Here is a 17,847-nt window from a genome sequence, read left to right on the forward strand (position 1 = left end):
GAGATTAGTAGAGACTAGTAGAGACCAGTAGAGACTTGTAGAGACCAGTAGAGACCAGCAGAGACCAGTAGAGACTAGTAGAGACCAGAAGAGACCAGTAGAGACCTGTAGAGGCCAGCAGAGACTAGTAGAGACCAGTAGAGACCAGCAGAGACCAGTAGAGAATAGTAGAGACCAGTAGAGACCAGCAGAGACCAGGTGAGACCAGGTGAGACGAGTAGAGACCAGTAGAGACCAGTAGAGACCAGTAGAGACCAGTAGAGACTAGTAGAGACCAGTAGAGACTAGTAGAGACCAGTAGAGACCAGTAGAGACTAGTAGAGACCAGTAGAGACCAGTAGAGATTAGTAGAGACCAGTAGAGACCAGTAGAGACTAGTGGAGACCAGTAGAGACCAGTAGAGACCAGTAGAGACTAGTAGAGACCAGCAGAGACCAGTAGAGTCCAGTAGAAACCAGTAGAGACCAGTAGAGACCAGCAGAGACCAGTAGAGACCACAGGATGGATAAAAGACTTTGCATCTGTTTTTTGCCTCCCTCCTCCAGGTGACCAAGGCGACAGTGTTCATTGAGGAGAAGGAGGGGAGTGATGTGGGGGGCATCACGTTCCCTGCTGTACCCCTCGTGGTGTCCTTACTGGTCTATGATGACCCAACTCTCGCCTCAACCCCAACCAGCCCCACCCCCACCGGGTACCCCTGTGTGTGTGACGGTGAGTTCCTGAATACAGCGCATTCAGAAAGTATTCAGACCCCTTGACCTTTTCTACATTCAGTTACGTTACAGCCTTATTCTAAAATTGATAAAATTTGTTTTATTTTCTCAACAATCTACACACAATATCCAATATCCAAATCCACATTTTTTAATCAAGGATCTCTTTGTACTTTGCTCTGTTCATCTTTCCGTCGATCCTGACTAGTCTCCCAGTCCCTGTCGCTGAAATACATCCCTACAGCATGATGCTGCCACCACCATGCTTCACCGAAGGGATGCTGCCAGGTTTCCTCCAGACGTGACGCTTGGCATTCAGGCCAAAGAGTTCAATCTTGGTTTCATCAGATCAGAGAATCTTGTTTCTCATGGTCTTCGAGTCCTCTAGATGCCTTTTGGCAAACTCAAGCGGTCTGTCATGTGCCTTTTACTGAGGAGTGGCTTCCGTCTGGCCACTCTACCATAAAGGCCTGATTGGTGGAGTGCTGCAGAGATGGTTCTCCTTCAGGAAGGTTCTCCCATCTCCACAGAGGAACTCTGGAGCTCTGTTAGAGTGACCATCGTGTTCTTGGTCACCTCCCTGACCAAGGCCCTTCTCCCCCGATTGCTTAGTTAGTCCAGGCGGCCAGCTCTAGGAAGAGTCTTGGTGGTTCCAAACTTCTTCCATTAAAGAATGATGGAGCTCGGTCTCCCGAGTGGTGCAGCAGTCTAAGGCACTGAATCGCAGTGCTAGAGGCGTTACTACAGACCTGGGTTCGATCCCAGTCTGTATCACAACCGGCCGTGATCAGGAGTCCCATAGGGTGGCACACAATTGGCCCAGCGCCGTCCGGGTTAGGGGAGGGTTTGGCCCAGCGTCGTCCGGGTTAGGGGAGGGTTTGGCCCAGTGCCGTCCGGGTTAGGGGAGGGTTTGGCCCAGCGCCGTCTGGGTTAGGGGAGGGTTTGGCCCAGCGTCGTCCGGGTTAGGGGAGGGTTTGGCCCAGCGTCGTCCGGGTTAGGGGAGGGTTTGGCCCAGCACCGTCCGGGTTAGGGGAGGGTTTGGCCCAGCACCGTCCGGGTTAGGGGAGGGTTTTGCTGGGGGGTATTTACTTGGCTCATTGCGCTTGTAGCGCCTTCTTGTGGCGGGCAGGGCGCCTGCAGGCTGACGCCGGTTGTCAGTTGAACGGTGTTTCCTCAAAACACACTGGCGCAGGTGTCTTCCAGATTAAGAGGGCGGGTTTTAAGAAGCGCGGTTTGGTTTGTTACAGAGGACGCATGACACGACCTTCGCCTCCCTTGTCCTTTGGGGAGAAAAAGGGGGTATAAAAAATAAATACAAATAAAATGATGAGGCCATTGTGTTCTTGGGGACCTTCAATGCTGCATAAATGTTTTGGTACCCTTCCCCAGATCTGTGCCTCGACACAATCCTGTCTCAAGAGCTCTAAGGACAACTCCTTCCACCTCATGTCTTGGTTTTTGCTCTGACATAGACTCTCAACTGTGGGACCTTATACAGACAGGTTGTGTGCCTTTCCAAATTATGTCCAATCAATTGAATTTACCACAGGTGGACTCCAATCTCAAGGATGATCAATGGAAACAGGATGCACCTGAGCTCAATTTCGAGTCTCATAGCATAAGGTCTGAATACTTATGTAAATAAATAAGTAATACATTTGCAAACATTTCTAAACACCTGTTTTGGCTTTGTAATTATTGGCTATTGAGTGTAGATGGAAATTGTTTTATTTAATCCATTTTAGAATAAGGCTGTAAGGTAACAAAATGTGGAGAAAGTGAAGGGGGTCTGAATACTTTCTGAATGCACCTTAGGACCATATATGGTTGGGAAACCCCCAAATATCTCCATGGTAACTGTGTGTTGTACCCCTCCCCCACCCGCCTTTCAGGCCTGTGACCCCCGCTACCCAGACTATAGTCGTACCTTGTCTCTCTGCGTCTCCGAGGGTATCAACAACACACTGACAGAGTACCGCTGGCTCCTGGGGTCCCCAGGGACTCCTGATGGTGTAGCTAGCCCACCGAGGGAGCTTGACGCTGGGACCTTCCTCACCTCTACCAGGTTCAGAATCCAAGAAAGCCCCTGAAATAAACTGTACAGCTAACACCTTATTACTGCAGATGTCTTACAAGCTCTGTCTTTACTGATAGCTGCTTCGTTGAGGAGAGCTTTCGTTACAATGACTGTGATATGAGTTTGTCTCACCTAGCTACCTTAAGTTGAAAGCACTAACTATATAGAGTAAGTTACCCTGGATAAGAGCGTCTGCTAAATGACCAGTATGTAACATGTAGAAAGGGGAAAGACAGGTAACAGGGAATCTGCTTTGAAAGTTAATGCAACATGAGGTTGTGAATGAATGCACCTTTCCTTTCCTCCACTAGGTTAGAGTTGAGCCCTTTCCTTTCCTCCACCAGGTTAGAGTTGAGCCCTTTCATTTCCTCCACCAGGTTAGAGTTGAGCCCTTTCCTTTCCTTTCCTCCACCAGGTTAGAGTTGAGCCCTTTCCTTTCCTCCACCAGGTTAGAGTTGAGCCCTTTCCTTTCCTTTCCTCCACCAGGTTAGAGTTGAGCCCTTTCCTTTCCTTTCCTCCACCAGGTTAGAGTTGAGCCCTTTCCTTTCCTCCACCAGGTTAGAGTTGAGCCCTTTCATTTCCTCCACCAGGTTAGAGTTGAGCCCTTTCCTCCACCAGGTTAGAGTTGAGCCCTTTCCTTTCCTCCACCAGGTTAGAGTGGAGCCCTTTCCTTTCCTCCATCAGGTTAGAGTTGAGCCCTTTCCTATCCTCCACCAGGTTAGAGTTGAGCCCTTTCCTTTCCTCCACCAGGTTAGAGTTGAGCCCTTTCATTTCCTCCACCAGGTTAGAGTTGAGCCCTTTCCTTTCCTTTCCTCCACCAGGTTAGAGTTGAGCCCTTTCCTTTCCTCCACCAGGTTAGAGTTGAGCCCTTTCATTTCCTCCACCAGGTTAGAGTTGAGCCCTTTCCTCCACCAGGTTAGAGTTGAGCCCTTTCCTTTCCTCCACCAGGTTAGAGTGGAGCCCTTTCCTTTCCTCCATCAGGTTAGAGTTGAGCCCTTTCCTTTCCTCCACCAGGTTAGAGTTGAGCCCTTTCCTTTCCTATCCTCCACCAGGTTAGAGTTGAGCCCTTTCCTTTCCTCCACCAGGTTAGAGTTGAGCCCTTTCCTTTCCTATCCTCCACCAGGTTAGAGTTGAGCCCTTTCCTTTCCTATCCTCCACCAGGTTAGAGTTGAGCCCTTTCCTTTCCTTTCCTCCACCAGGTTAGAGTTGAGCCCTTTCCTTTCCTTTCCTCCACCAGGTTAGAGTTGAGCCCTTTCCTTTCTTTTCCTCCACCAGGTTAGAGTTGAGCCCTTTCCTTTCCTCCACCAGGTAGAGTGGAGCCCTTTCCTTTCCTCCACCAGGTTAGAGTTGAGCCCTTTCCTTTCCTCCACCAGGTTAGAGTTGAGCCCTTTCCTTTCCTCCACCAGGTAGAGTTGAGTCCTTTCCTTTCCTCCACCAGGTAGAGTGGAGCCCTTTCATTTCCTCCACCAGGTTAGAGTTGAGCCCTTTCCTTTCCTCCACCAGGTTAGAGTTGAGCCCTTTCCTTTCCTCCACCAGGTTAGAGTGGAGCCCTTTCCTTTCCTTCCATCAGGTTAGAGTTGAGCCCTTTCCTTTCCTTCCTCCACCAGGTTAGAGTTGAGCCCTTTCCTTTCCTTTCCTCCATCAGGTTAGAGTTGAGCCCTTTCCTTCCACCAGGTTAGAGTTGAGCCCTTTCCTCCACCAGGTTAGAGTTGAGCCCTTTCCTTTACTCCACCAGGTTAGAGTTGAGCCCTTTCCTTTCCTTCCTCCACCAGGTTGGAGGTAAGCCCTTTCCTTTCTTTTCCTCCACCAGGTTAGAGTTGAGCCCTTTCCTTTCCTCCACCAGGTTAGAGTTGAGCCCTTTCCTTTCCTCCACCAGGTTAGAGTTGAGTCCTTTCCTTTCCTTTCCTCCACCAGGTTAGATTAGAGCCCTTTCCTTTCCTTTCCTCCACCAGGTTAGAGTTGAGCCTTTTCCTTTCCTCCACCAGGTTAGAGTTGAGAACTTTCCTTTCCTCCACCAGGTTAGAGTTGAGCCCTTTCCTTTCCTTTCCTCCATCAGGTTAGAGTTGAGCCCTTTCCTTTCCTTTCCTCCACCAGGTTAGAGTGGAGCCCTTTCCTTTCCTTTCCTCCACCAGGTTAGAGTGGAGCCCTTTCCTTTCCTTCCATCAGGTTAGAGTTGAGCCCTTTCCTTTCCTCCACCAGGTTAGAGTGGAGCCCTTTCCTTTCCTCCACCAGGATAGAGTGGAGCCCTTTCCTTTCCTCCACCAGGTTAGAGTGGAGCCCTTTCCTTTCCTCCACCAGGTTAGAGTTGAGCCCTTTCCTTTCCTTTCCTCCACCAGGTTAGAGTTGAGCCCTTTTCTTTCCACCACCAGGTTAGAGTTGAGCCCTTTCCTTTCCTTTCCTCCACCAGGTTAGAGTTGAGCCCTTTCCTTTCCTTTCCTCCACCAGGTTAGAGTTGAGCCCTTTCTTTTCCTCCACCAGGTTAGAGTTGAGCCCTTTCCTTTCCTTTCCTCCACCAGGTTAGAGTTGAGCCCTTTCCTTTCCTTCCTCCACCAGGTTAGAGTTGAGCCTTTTCCTTTCCTCCACCAGGTTAGAGTTGAGCCCTTTCCTTTCCTCCACCAGGTTAGAGTTGAGCCTTTTCCTTTCCTTTCCTTCCATCAGGTTAGAGTTGAGCCCTTTCTTTTCCTCCACCAGGTTAGAGTTGAGCCTTTTCCTTTCCTTTCCTCCACCAGGTTAGAGTTGAGCCCTTTCCTTTCCTCCACCAGGTTAGAGTTGAGCCTTTTCCTTTCCTTTCCTTCCATCAGGTTAGAGTTGAGACCTTTCCTTTCCTTTCCTTCCATCAGGTTAGAGTTGAGCCCTTTCCTTCCACCAGGTTAGAGTTGAGCCCTTTCCTCCACCAGTTTAGAGTTGAGCCCTTTCCTTTCCTCCACCAGGTTAGAGTTAAGCCCTTTCCTTTCCTCCACCAGGTTAGAGTTGAGCCCTTTCCTTTCCTCCACCAGGTTAGAGTTGAGCCCTTTCCTTTCCTCCACCAGGTTAGAGTTGAGCCCTTTCCTTTCCTCCACCAGGTTAGAGTTGAGCCTTTTCCTTTCCTCCACCAGGTTAGAGTTGAGCCCTTTCCTTTCCTCCACCAGGTTAGAGTTGAGCCCTTTCCTTTCCTCCACCAGGTTAGAGTTGAGCCCTTTCCTTTCCTCCACCAGGTTAGAGTTGAGCCCTTTCCTTTCCTCCACCAGGTTAGAGTTGAGCCCTTTCCTTTCCTTCCTCCACCAGGTTGGAGTTGAGCCCTTTCCTTTCCTTTCCTCCACCAGGTTAGAGTTGAGCCCTTTCCTTTCCTTCCTCCACCAGGTTGGAGTTGAGCCCTTTCCTTTCTTTTCCTCCACCAGGTTAGAGTTGAGCCCTTTCCTTTCCTCCACCAGGTTAGAGTTGAGCCCTTTCCTCCACCAGGTTAAGAGTTGAGCCCTTTCCTTTCCTTTCCTCAACCAGGTTAGAGTTGAGCCCTTTCCTTTCCTCCACCAGGTTAGAGTTGAGCCCTTTCCTTTCCTCCACCAGGTTAGAGTTGAGCCCTTTCCTTTCCTCCACCAGGTTAGAGTTGAGCCATTTCCTTTCCTCCACCAGGTTAGAGTTGAGCCCTTTCCTTTCCTTTCCTCCACCAGGTTAGAGTTGAGCCCGTTCCTTTCCTCCACCAGGTTAGAGTTGAGCCCTTTCCTTTCCTCCACCAGGTTAGAGTTGAGCCCTTTCCTTTCCTTTCCTCCACCAGGTTAGAGTTGAGCCCTTTCCTTTCCTTTCCTCCACCAGGTTAGAGGTGAGCCCTTTCTTTTCCTCCACCAGGTTAGAGTTGAGCCCTTTCCTTTCCTTTCCTCCACCAGGTTAGAGTTGAGCCCTTTCCTTTCCTTCCTCCACCAGGTTAGAGTTGAGCCCTTTCCTTTCTTTTCCTCCACCAGGTTAGAGTTGAGCCTTTTCCTTTCCTCCACCAGGTTAGAGTTGAGCCCTTTCCTTTCCTCCACCAGGTTAGAGTTGAGCCCTTTCCTTTCCTTTCCTTCCATCAGGTTAGAGTTGAGCCCTTTCCTTTCCTTTCCTTCCATCAGGTTAGAGTTGAGCCCTTTCCTTCCACCAGGTTAGAGTTGAGCCCTTTCCTCCACCAGTTTAGAGTTGAGCCCTTTCCTTTCCTCCACCAGGTTAGAGTTAAGCCCTTTCCTTTCCTCCACCAGGTTAGATTTGAGCCCTTTCCTTTCCTCCACCAGGTTAGAGTTGAGCCCTTTCCTTTCCTCCACCAGGTTAGAGTTGAGCCCTTTCCTTTCCTCCACCAGGTTAGAGTTGAGACTTTTCCTTTCCTCCACCAGGTTAGAGTTGAGCCCTTTCCTTTCCTCCTCCAGGTTAGAGTTGAGCCCTTTCCTTTCCTCCACCAGGTTAGAGTTGAGCCCTTTCCTTTCCTTTCCTCCACCAGGTTAGAGTTGAGCCCTATCCTTTCCTCCACCACATTAGAGTTGAGCCCTTTCCTTTCCTATCCTCCACCAGGTTAGAGTTGAGCCCTTTCCTTTCCTTTCCTCCACCAGGTTAGAGTTGAGCCCTTTCCTTTCCTTCCTCCACCAGGTTGGAGTTGAGCCCTTTCCTTTCTTTTCCTCCACCAGGTTAGAGTTGAGCCCTTTCCTTTCCTCCACCAGGTTAGAGTTGAGCCCTTTCCTCCACCAGGTTAGAGTTGAGCCCTTTCCTTTCCTCAACCAGGTTAGAGTTGAGCCCTTTCCTTTCCTCCACCAGGTTAGAGTTGAGCCCTTTCCTTTCCTCCACCAGGTTAGAGTTGAGCCATTTCCTTTCCTCCACCAGGATAGAGTTGAGCCCTTTCCTTTCCTTTCCTCCACCAGGTTAGAGTTGAGCCCGTTCCTTTCCTCCACCAGGTTAGAGTTGAGCCCTTTCCTTTCCTCCACCAGGTTAGAGTTGAGCCCTTTCCTTTCCTCCACCAGGTTAGAGTTGAGCCCTTTCCTTTCCTCCACCAGGTTAGAGTTGAGCCCTTTCCTTTCCTCCACCAGGTTAGAGTTGAGCCCTTTCCTTTCCTCCATCAGGTTAGATTTGAGCCCTTTCCTTTCCTCCACTAGGTTAGAGTTGAGCCCTTTCCTTTCCTCCACCAGGTTAGAGTTGAGCCCTTTCCTTTCCTCCACCAGTTTAGAGTTGAGCCCTTTCCTTTCCTCCACCAGGTTAGAGTTGAGCCCTTTCCTTTGCTCCATCAGGTTAGAGTTGAGCCCTTTCCTTTCCTCCACCAGGTTAGAGTTGAGCCCTTTCCTTTCCTCCATCAGGTTAGAGTTGAGCCCTTTCCTTTCCTTTCCTCCACCAGGTTAGAGTGGAGCCCTTTCCTTTCCTCCACCAGGTTAGAGTTGAGCCCTTTCCTTTCCTCCACCAGGTTAGAGTTGAGCCCTTTCCTTTCCTCCACCAGGTTAGAGTTGAGCCCTTTCCTTTCCTCCACCAGGTTAGAGTTGAGCCCTTTCCTTTCCTTTCCTCCACCAGGTTAGAGTTGAGCCCTTTCCTTTCCTTTCCTCCACCAGGTTAGAGTTGAGCCCTTTCCTTTCCTCCACCAGGTTAGAGTTGAGCCCTTTCCTTTCCTATCCTCCACCAGGTTAGAGTTGAGCCCTTTCCTTTCCTATCCTCCACCAGGTTATAGTTGAGCCCTTTCCTTTCCTCCACCAGGTTAGAGTGGAGCCCTTTCCTCCACCAGGTTAGAGTTGAGCCCTTTCCTTTCCTATCCTCCACCAGGTTAGAGTTGAGCCCTTTCCTTTCCTCCACCTGGTTAGAGTGGAGCCCTTTCCTCCACCAGGTTAGAGTTGAGCCCTTTCCTCCACCAGGTTAGAGTTGAGCCCTTTCCTTTCCTCCACCAGGTTAGAGTTGAGCCCTTTCCTTTCCTCCACCAGGTTAGAGTTGAGCCCTTTCCTTTCCTCCACCAGGTTAGAGTGGAGCCCTTTCCTTTCCTCCATCAGGTTAGAGTTGAGCCCTTTCCTTTCCTTTCCTCCATCAGGTTAGAGTTGAGCCCTTTCCTTTCCTCCATGAGATTAGAGCTGAGCCCTTTCCTTTCCTCCACCAGGTTAGAGTTGAGCCCTTTCCTTTCCTCCACCAGGTTAGAGTTGAGCCCTTTCCTTTCCTCCATGAGATTAGAGCTGAGCCCTTTCCTTTCCTCCACCAGGTTAGAGTTGAGCCCTTTCCTTTCCTCCACCAGGTTAGAGTTGAGCCCTTTCCTTTCCTCCACCAGGTTAGAGTTGATCCCTTTCCTTTCCTCCACCAGGTTAGAGTTGATCCCTTTCCTTTCCTCCACCAGGTCCATGCTGCTTGATGCTGTTTACCTTCAGGCAGGGGCCAGGGTGCAGTGCTCTGCCCGAGCTGTGAGCACTCCGGGACGGGGAGGACTGGGGCTGACTAGCCCTCAGGTGGAGGTCAGCATGGAGGAGGGTGAGTAGTATAAGTGAAATAAGAGAAAATAAAAGTCTCTGCTTCAGACTAGATGCAGTAGGCTACATTACAGTATATCCTAACTGTTGTTCTCCTTTCATCCCCATGTCTCTGCCCTCTTCATGATTGATTGATTGATTAGTTATTGTGTCACCCTAAAAGTTATTGTCATGTCCTCTTACAGGTCTGTGCCCTCCTCATACCCCTGGGGCGATTGGGGCTGAACCGTTCTCTGCTAAGATCCGCTACACTGGACCAGACGACCCACAGCACCCCAACCTCATCAGGCTAACCGTCACTATGCCACATGTAGATGGTACCTGACCTCACGCCTTTGACCCCTAAACTTTTAACTCTCACCCATCACATCACCAGCTGTCCTCTTTCCATCCTGGCCCTATCCTTGACCTCTCAATTGACCCTGACCCCTCACCTCTCCCCTTTGAACTCTCACCTCTCACCCCTGACCCCTCACCCCTTACCTCTCCCCTTTGAACTCTCAGCTCTCACCTCTCCCCTTTTTTGATCACTCAACCACAATCGGTCACATTGACACCATACCTGACCTCCAACCTTTGACCCCTCTGGGTCTAACCCCTCGCCTGTCTCTCCCCAGGTATGCTGCCGTTCATCTCCACCCGTCCCCTTTCCAACCTGGCACTAACCCTGAACCACGACCCCTCTCGGTTGGGGAACCACCGTTGCTCCAACCTCCAGGGGGGGCCAGGCGATGCCAGCGCTACCCGTCTGGGGCTCACCTCGGCTGGGGTGGCCGTGACCGGCGTGGTGGGAGGGTCTCACCTCCGGAACAGCATAGCCCAGGACGGAGCTCTCTCCCTGGGTTTCTATAACAGTCTGGACCTGGAGACGTGTGTCTGGAGCTTCTCTGGATACTACAGCATCAGCGACCTGCTGTCTGACTGTGGGGGGACCGTAAGGACGGACGGACAGGTAGGAACTAGTATTACATAAACGTAGGAACCAATCTTCTCTGGATACTACAGAATCAGCGACCTGCTGTCTGACTGGGGGGACCGTAAGGATGGACGGACAGGTAGGAACTAGTACTACATAAACGTAAGAACCAATCTTTCCGGGCAAGGGTGATCCATTTAAAAATAATTCCTTCCTCCCTCGCCCCCTCGCCCAGCAAGTGTCAACTCGTCAGACGTCATGATACGTCATCAGAAGTGTCCACTTAATTTGAAGGCTGAGGAGATAGGGTGTGTCTCTTAAGTAATGCTACTTCCTCCCCTTATCTCTAATGCTACTTCCTCCCCTTATATCTAATGCTACTTCCTCCCCTTATCTCTAATGCTACTTCCTCCCCTTATCTCTAATACTACTTCCTCCCCTTATCTCTAATGCTACTTACTCCCCTTATCTCTAATGCTACTTCCTCCCCTTATCTCTAATGCTACTTCCTCCCCTTAACTCTAATACTACTTCCTCCCCTTATCTCTAATGCTACTTCCTCGCCTTATCTCTAATGCTACTTCCTCCCTTATCTCTAATGCTACTTCCTCCCCTTATCTCTAATGCTACTTCCTTGCCTTATCTCTAATGCTACTTCCTCCCCTTATCTCTAATGCTACTTCCTCTCCTTATCTCTAATGCTACTTCTTCTCCTTATCTCTAATGCTACTTCCTCTCCTTATCTCTAATGCTACTTCCTCCTTATCTCTAATGCTACTTCCTCTCCTTATCTCTAATGCTACTTCCTCCCCTTATCTCTAATGCTACTTCCTCCCCTTATCTCTAATGCTACTTCCTTGCCTTATCTCTAATGCTACTTCCTCCCCTTATCTCTAATGCTACTTCCTCTCCTTATCTCTAATGCTACTTCTTCTCCTTATCTCTAATGCTACTTCCTCTCCTTATCTCTAATGCTACTTCCTCCCCTTATCTCTAATGCTACTTCCTCTCCTTATCTCTAATGCTACTTCTTCTCCTTATCTCTAATGCTACTTCCTCTCCTTATCTCTAATGCTACTTCCTCCCCTTATCTCTAATGCTACTTCCTCTCCTTATCTCTAATGCTACTTCCTCCCCTTATCTCTAATGCTACTTCCTCTCCTTATCTCTAATGCTACTTCCTCGCCTTATCTCTAATGCTACTTCCTCCCCTTATCTCTAATGCTACTTCCTCCCCTTATCTCTAATGCTACTTCCTTGCCTTATCTCTAATGCTACTTCCTCCCCTTATCTCTAATGCTACTTCCTCTCCTTATCTCTAATGCTACTTCTTCTCCTTATCTCTAATGCTACTTCCTCTCCTTATCTCTAATGCTACTTCCTCCCCTTATCTCTAATGCTACTTCCTCTCCTTATCTCTAATGCTACTTCCTCCCCTTATCTCTAATGCTACTTCCTCCCCTTATCTCTAATGCTACTTCCTTGCCTTATCTCTAATGCTACTTCCTCCCTTATCTCTAATGCTACTTCCTCTCCTTATCTCTAATGCTACTTCTTCTCCTTATCTCTAATGCTACTTCCTTGCCTTATCTCTAATGCTACTTCCTCCCCTTATCTCTAATGCTACTTCCTCTCCTTATCTCTAATGCTACTTCCTCCCCTTATCTCTAATGCTACTTCCTCCCCTTATCTCTAATGCTACTTCCTCCCCTTAACTCTAATACTACTTCCTCCCCTTATCTCTAATGCTACTTCCTCCTTATCTCTAATGCTACTTCCTCCCCTTATCTCTAATGCTACTTCCTCCCCTTATCTCTAATGCTACTTCCTTGCCTTATCTCTAATGCTACTTCCTCCCTTATCTCTAATGCTACTTCCTCTCCTTATCTCTAATGCTACTTCTTCTCCTTATCTCTAATGCTACTTCCTCTCCTTATCTCTAATGCTACTTCCTCCCCTTATCTCTAATGCTACTTCCTCTCCTTATCTCTAATGCTACTTCCTCCCCTTATCTCTAATGCTACTTCCTCCCCTTATCTCTAATGCTACTTCCTTGCCTTATCTCTAATGCTACTTCCTCCCCTTATCTCTAATGCTACTTCCTCTCCTTATCTCTAATGCTACTTCTTCTCCTTATCTCTAATGCTACTTCCTCTCCTTATCTCTAATGCTACTTCCTCCCCTTATCTCTAATGCTACTTCCTCTCCTTATCTCTAATGCTACTTCTTCTCCTTATCTCTAATGCTACTTCCTCTCCTTATCTCTAATGCTACTTCCTCCCCTTATCTCTAATGCTACTTCCTCTCCTTATCTCTAATGCTACTTCCTCCCCTTATCTCTAATGCTACTTCCTCTCCTTATCTCTAATGCTACTTCCTCGCCTTATCTCTAATGCTACTTCCTCCCTTATCTCTAATGCTACTTCCTCCCCTTATCTCTAATGCTACTTCCTTGCCTTATCTCTAATGCTACTTCCTCCCCTTATCTCTAATGCTACTTCCTCTCCTTATCTCTAATGCTACTTCTTCTCCTTATCTCTAATGCTACTTCCTCTCCTTATCTCTAATGCTACTTCCTCCCCTTATCTCTAATGCTACTTCCTCTCCTTATCTCTAATGCTACTTCCTCCCCTTATCTCTAATGCTACTTCCTCCCCTTATCTCTAATGCTACTTCCTTGCCTTATCTCTAATGCTACTTCCTCCCCTTATCTCTAATGCTACTTCCTCTCCTTATCTCTAATGCTACTTCTTCTCCTTATCTCTAATGCTACTTCCTTGCCTTATCTCTAATGCTACTTCCTCCCCTTATCTCTAATGCTACTTCCTCTCCTTATCTCTAATGCTACTTCCTCCCCTTATCTCTAATGCCACTTCTTCTCCTTAGCTCTAATGCTACTTCCTCCCCTTATCTCTAATGCTACTTCTTCTCCTTAGCTCTAATGCTACTTCCTCCCCTTATCTCTAATTCTACTTCCTCTCCTTATCTCTAATGCTACTTCCTCCCCTTATCTCTAATGCTACCCTTATCTCTAATGCTACTTCCTTGCCTTATCTCTAATGCTACTTCCTCCCCTTATCTCTAATGCTACTTCCTCTCCTTATCTCTAATGCTACTTCTTCTCCTTATCTCTAATGCTACTTCCTTGCCTTATCTCTAATGCTACTTCCTCCCCTTATCTCTAATGCTACTTCCTCTCCTTATCTCTAATGCTACTTCCTCCCCTTATCTCTAATGCCACTTCTTCTCCTTAGCTCTAATGCTACTTCCTCCCCTTATCTCTAATGCTACTTCTTCTCCTTAGCTCTAATGCTACTTCCTCCCTTAGCTCTAATGCTACTTCTTCTCCTTATCTCTAATGCCACTTCCTCTCCTTAGCTCTAATGCTACTTCCTCCCCTTATCTCTAATGCTACTTCTTCTCCTTATCTCTAATGCCACTTCCTCTCCTTATCTCTAATGCTACTTCCTCCCCTTATCTCTAATGCTACTTCTTCTCCTTATCTCTAATGCCACTTCCTCTCCTTAGCTCTAATGCTACTTCCTCCCCTTATCTCTAATGCTACTTCCTCTCCTTATCTCTAATGCTACTTCTCCCCTTATCTCTAATGCCACTTCTTCTCCTTAGCTCTAATGCTACTTCCTCCCTGATCTCTAATGCTACTTCTTCTCCTTAGCTCTAATGCTACTTCCTCCCCTTAGCTCTAATGCTACTTCTTCTCCTTATCTCTAATGCCACTTCCTCCCCTTATCTCTAATGCCACTTCTTCTCCTTAGCTCTAATGCTACTTCCTCCCTTATCTCTAATGCCACTTCTTCTCCTTAGCTCTAATGCTACTTCCTCCCCTTATCTCTAATGCTACTTCCTCTCCTTATCTCTAATGCTACTTCCTCCCCTTATCTCTAATGCTACTTCTTCTCCTTATCTCTAATGCTACTTCCTCCCCTTATCTCTAATGCTACTTCCTCTCCTTATCTCTAATGCTACTTCCTCTCCTTATCTCTAATGCCACTTCTTCTCCTTATCTCTTTACCTTCACATGGACTCGACAGGTCAAAACAAAGACTCGGTCAGGCTTCCTCCATATGGCACCACACTTCCCTGAACCTGCCCTACACACCTCACACCCTAGTGTCCTGGCTTTTCATTGGTTCTTTTTTTTCTTTGTTTATTCATTGAACCTTTATTTGATCAGGGAGTCGTACTGAGACCAAGGTCTAGTTTACAGATGAGCCCTGAATTACAGAAAATACACACGTGAAAATAAATAAATAAAATTCAAGGAGAAAGGAACAACACAGAGACAAGGTAAGACTGTCCTCATTCAGCTTTCTAGAGGCACCAAAACATCACATTTCAGAATATTTTCAAGATTGTTTAATAAGGTGCAACAAAAACTAAAACATGATTTACCCAACTCAGCAGAGACCAAAGGTGTGATACCTCGTATGTCTAAAGTTTACTAATGATGTTAAGTACAGTGGGACTTTTTGCAAAAGGGCTTTATAAATGAAAACAATAGCAACGTATTAACGAACGTGACATCACAGAGGGCCAACCAACGTTCTGTTAGAGAATACAGTGATGACATCACAGAGGGCCAACCAACGTTCTGTTAGAGAATACAGTGATGACATCACAGAGGGCCAACCAACGTTCTGTTAGAGAATACAGTGATGACATCACAGAGGGCCAACCAACGTTCTGTTAGAGAATACAGTGATGACATCACAGAGGGCCAACCAACGTTCTGTTAGAGAATACAGTGATGACTTCGCAGAGGGCCAACCAACGTTCTGTTAGAGAATACAGTGATGACATCACAGAGGGCCAGTGATGACATCAGAGTGATTCATCAACGTGTCTCCATCCATTCCCCTGTCTTCAGGTCCTCAACGTGTCTCCATTCCCCTGTCTTCAGGTCCTCAACGTGTCTCCATCCATTCTCCTGTCTTCAGGTCCTCAACGTGTCTCCATTCCCCTGTCTTCAGTTCCTCAACGTGTCTCCATCCATTCCCCTGTCTCCAGGTCCTCAACGTGTCTCCATCCATTCTCCTGTCTTCAGGTCCTCAACGTGTCTCCATCCATTCCCCTGTCTTTAGGTCCTCAACGTGTCCCCATCCATTCTCCTGTCTTCAGGTCCTCAACGTGTCTCCATCCATTCTCCTGTCTTCATCAACGTGTCTCCATCCATTCTCCTGTCTTCAAGTACTCAACGTGTCTCCATCCATTCTCCTGTCTTTAGGTCCTCAAGGTGTCTCCATCCATTCTCCTGTCTTTAGGTCCTCAACGTGTCTCCATCCATTCTCCTGTCTTCAGGTCCTCAACGTGTCTCCATCCATTCTCCTGTCTTTAGGTCCTCAACGTGTCTCCATCCATTCTCCTGTCTTCAGGTCCTCAACGTGTCTCCATTCCCTGTCTTCAGGTCCTCAACGTGTCCCCATCCATTCTCCTGTCTTCAGGTCCTCAACGTGTCTCCATCCATTCTCCTGTCTTCATCAACGTGTCTCCATCCATTCTCCTGTCTTCAAGTACTCAACGTGTCTCCATCCATTCTCCTGTCTTTAGGTCCTCAACGTGTCTCCATCCATTCTCCTGTCTTTAGGTCCTCAACGTGTCTCCATCCATTCTCCTGTCTTCAGGTCCTCAACGTGTCTCCATCCATTCTCCTGTCTTTAGGTCCTCAACGTGTCTCCATCCATTCTCCTGTCTTCAGGTCCTCAACGTGTCTCCATTCCCTGTCTTCAGGTCCTCAACGTGTCTCCATCCATTCTCCTGTCTTCAGGTCCTCAACGTGTCTCCATTCCCTGTCTTCAGTTCCTCAACGTGTCTCCATGCATTCCCTGTCTTCAGGTCCTCAACGTGTCTTCATCCATTCTCCTGTCTTCAGGTCCTCAACGTGTCTCCATCCATTCTCCTGTCTTCAGGTCCTCAATGTGTCTCCATCCATTCTCCTGTCTTCAGGTCCTCAACGTGTCTACATTCATTCTCCTGTCTTCAGGTCCTCAACGTGTCTCCATTCTCCTGTCTTCAGGTCATCAATGTGTCTCCATCCATTCTCCTGTCTTTAGGTCCTCAACGTGTCTCCATCCATTCTCCTGTCTTCAGGTCCTCAACGTGTCTCCATCCATTCTCCTGTCTCCAGGTCCTCAACGTGTCTCCATCCATTCTCCTGTCTTCAGGTCCTCAACGTGTCTCCATCCATTCTCCTGTCTTCATCAACGTGTCTCCATCCATTCTCCTGTCTTCAGGTCCTCAACGTGTCTCCATCCATTCCCTGTCTTCAGGTCCTCAACGTGTCTCCATCCATTCTCCTGTCTTTAGGTCCTCAACGTGTCTCCATCCATTCTCCTGTCTTTAGGTCCTCAACGTGTCTCCATCCATTCTCCTGTCTCCAGGTCCTCAACGTGTCTCCATCCATTCCCCTGTCTTCAGGTCCTCAACGTGTCTCCATCCATTCTCCTGTCTTCAGGTCCTCAACGTGTCTCCATCCATTCTCCTGTCTTTAGGTCCTCAACGTGTCTCCATCCATTCTCCTGTCTTCAGGTCCTCAACGTGTCTCCATTCCCTGTCTTCAGGTCCTCAACGTGTCTCCATCCATTCTCCTGTCTTCAGGTCCTCAACGTGTCTCCATTTCCCTGTCTTCAGTTCCTCAACGTGTCTCCATGCATTCCCTGACTTCAGGTCCTCAACGTGTCTTCATCCATTCTCCTGTCTTCAGGTCCTCAACGTGTCTCCATCCATTCTCCTGTCTTCAGGTCATCAACGTGTCTCCATCCATTCTCCTGTCTTCAGGTCCTCAACGTGTCTACATTCATTCTCCTGTCTTCAGGTCCTCAACGTGTCTCCATTCTCCTGTCTTCAGGTCATCAATGTGTCTCCATCCATTCTCCTGTCTTTAGGTCCTCAACGTGTCTCCATCCATTCTCCTGTCTTCAGGTCCTCAACGTGTCTCCATCTATTCTCCTGTCTCCAGGTCCTCAACGTGTCTCCATCCATTCTCCTGTCTTCAGGTCCTCAACGTGTCTCCATCCATTCTCCTGTCTTCATCAACGTGTCTCCATCCATTCTCCTGTCTTCAGGTCCTCAACGTGTCTCCATCCATTCCCCTGTCTTCAGGTCCTCAACGTGTCTCCATCCATTCTCCTGTCTTTAGGTCCTCAACGTGTCTCCATCCATTCTCCTGTCTTTAGGTCCTCAACGTGTCTCCATCCATTCTCCTGTCTCCAGGTCATCAACGTGTCTCCATCCATTCCCTGTCTTCAGGTCCTCAACGTGTCTCCATCCATTCTCCTGTCTTCAGGTCCTCAACGTGTCTCCATCCATTCTCCTGTCTTCATCAACGTGTCTCCATCCATTCTCCTGTCTTCAGGTCCTCAACGTGTCTCCATCCATTCCCTGTCTTTAGGTCTTCAACGTGTCTCCATCCATTCTCCTGTCTTCAGGTCCTCAACGTGTCTCCATCCATTCTCCTGTCTTCAGGTCCTCAACGTGTCTCCATCCATTCCCTGTCTTTAGGTCCTCAACGTGTCTCCATCCATTCTCCTGTCTTCAGGTCCTCAACGTGTCTCCATCCATTCTCCTGTCTTTAGGTCCTCAACGTGTCTCCATTCTCCTGTCTTTAGGTCCTCAATGTGTCTCCATCCATTCTCCTGTCTTCAGGTCCTCAACGTGTCTCCATCCATTCTCCTGTCTTCAGGTCCTCAACGTGTCTCCATC

At 48.2% G+C, this 17,847-nt stretch overlaps 1 pseudogene; it reads left to right on the forward strand.

Moving 5' to 3' along the window:
* Positions 1–17,847, forward strand: part of LOC121838764 — a 73,246-nt pseudogene that overhangs the window by 38,607 nt on the left and 16,792 nt on the right.

The sequence above is a fragment of the Oncorhynchus tshawytscha genome, linkage group LG15 (assembly GCF_018296145.1).
Source record: "Oncorhynchus tshawytscha isolate Ot180627B linkage group LG15, Otsh_v2.0, whole genome shotgun sequence".
Lineage (NCBI taxonomy): Eukaryota > Metazoa > Chordata > Actinopteri > Salmoniformes > Salmonidae > Oncorhynchus > Oncorhynchus tshawytscha.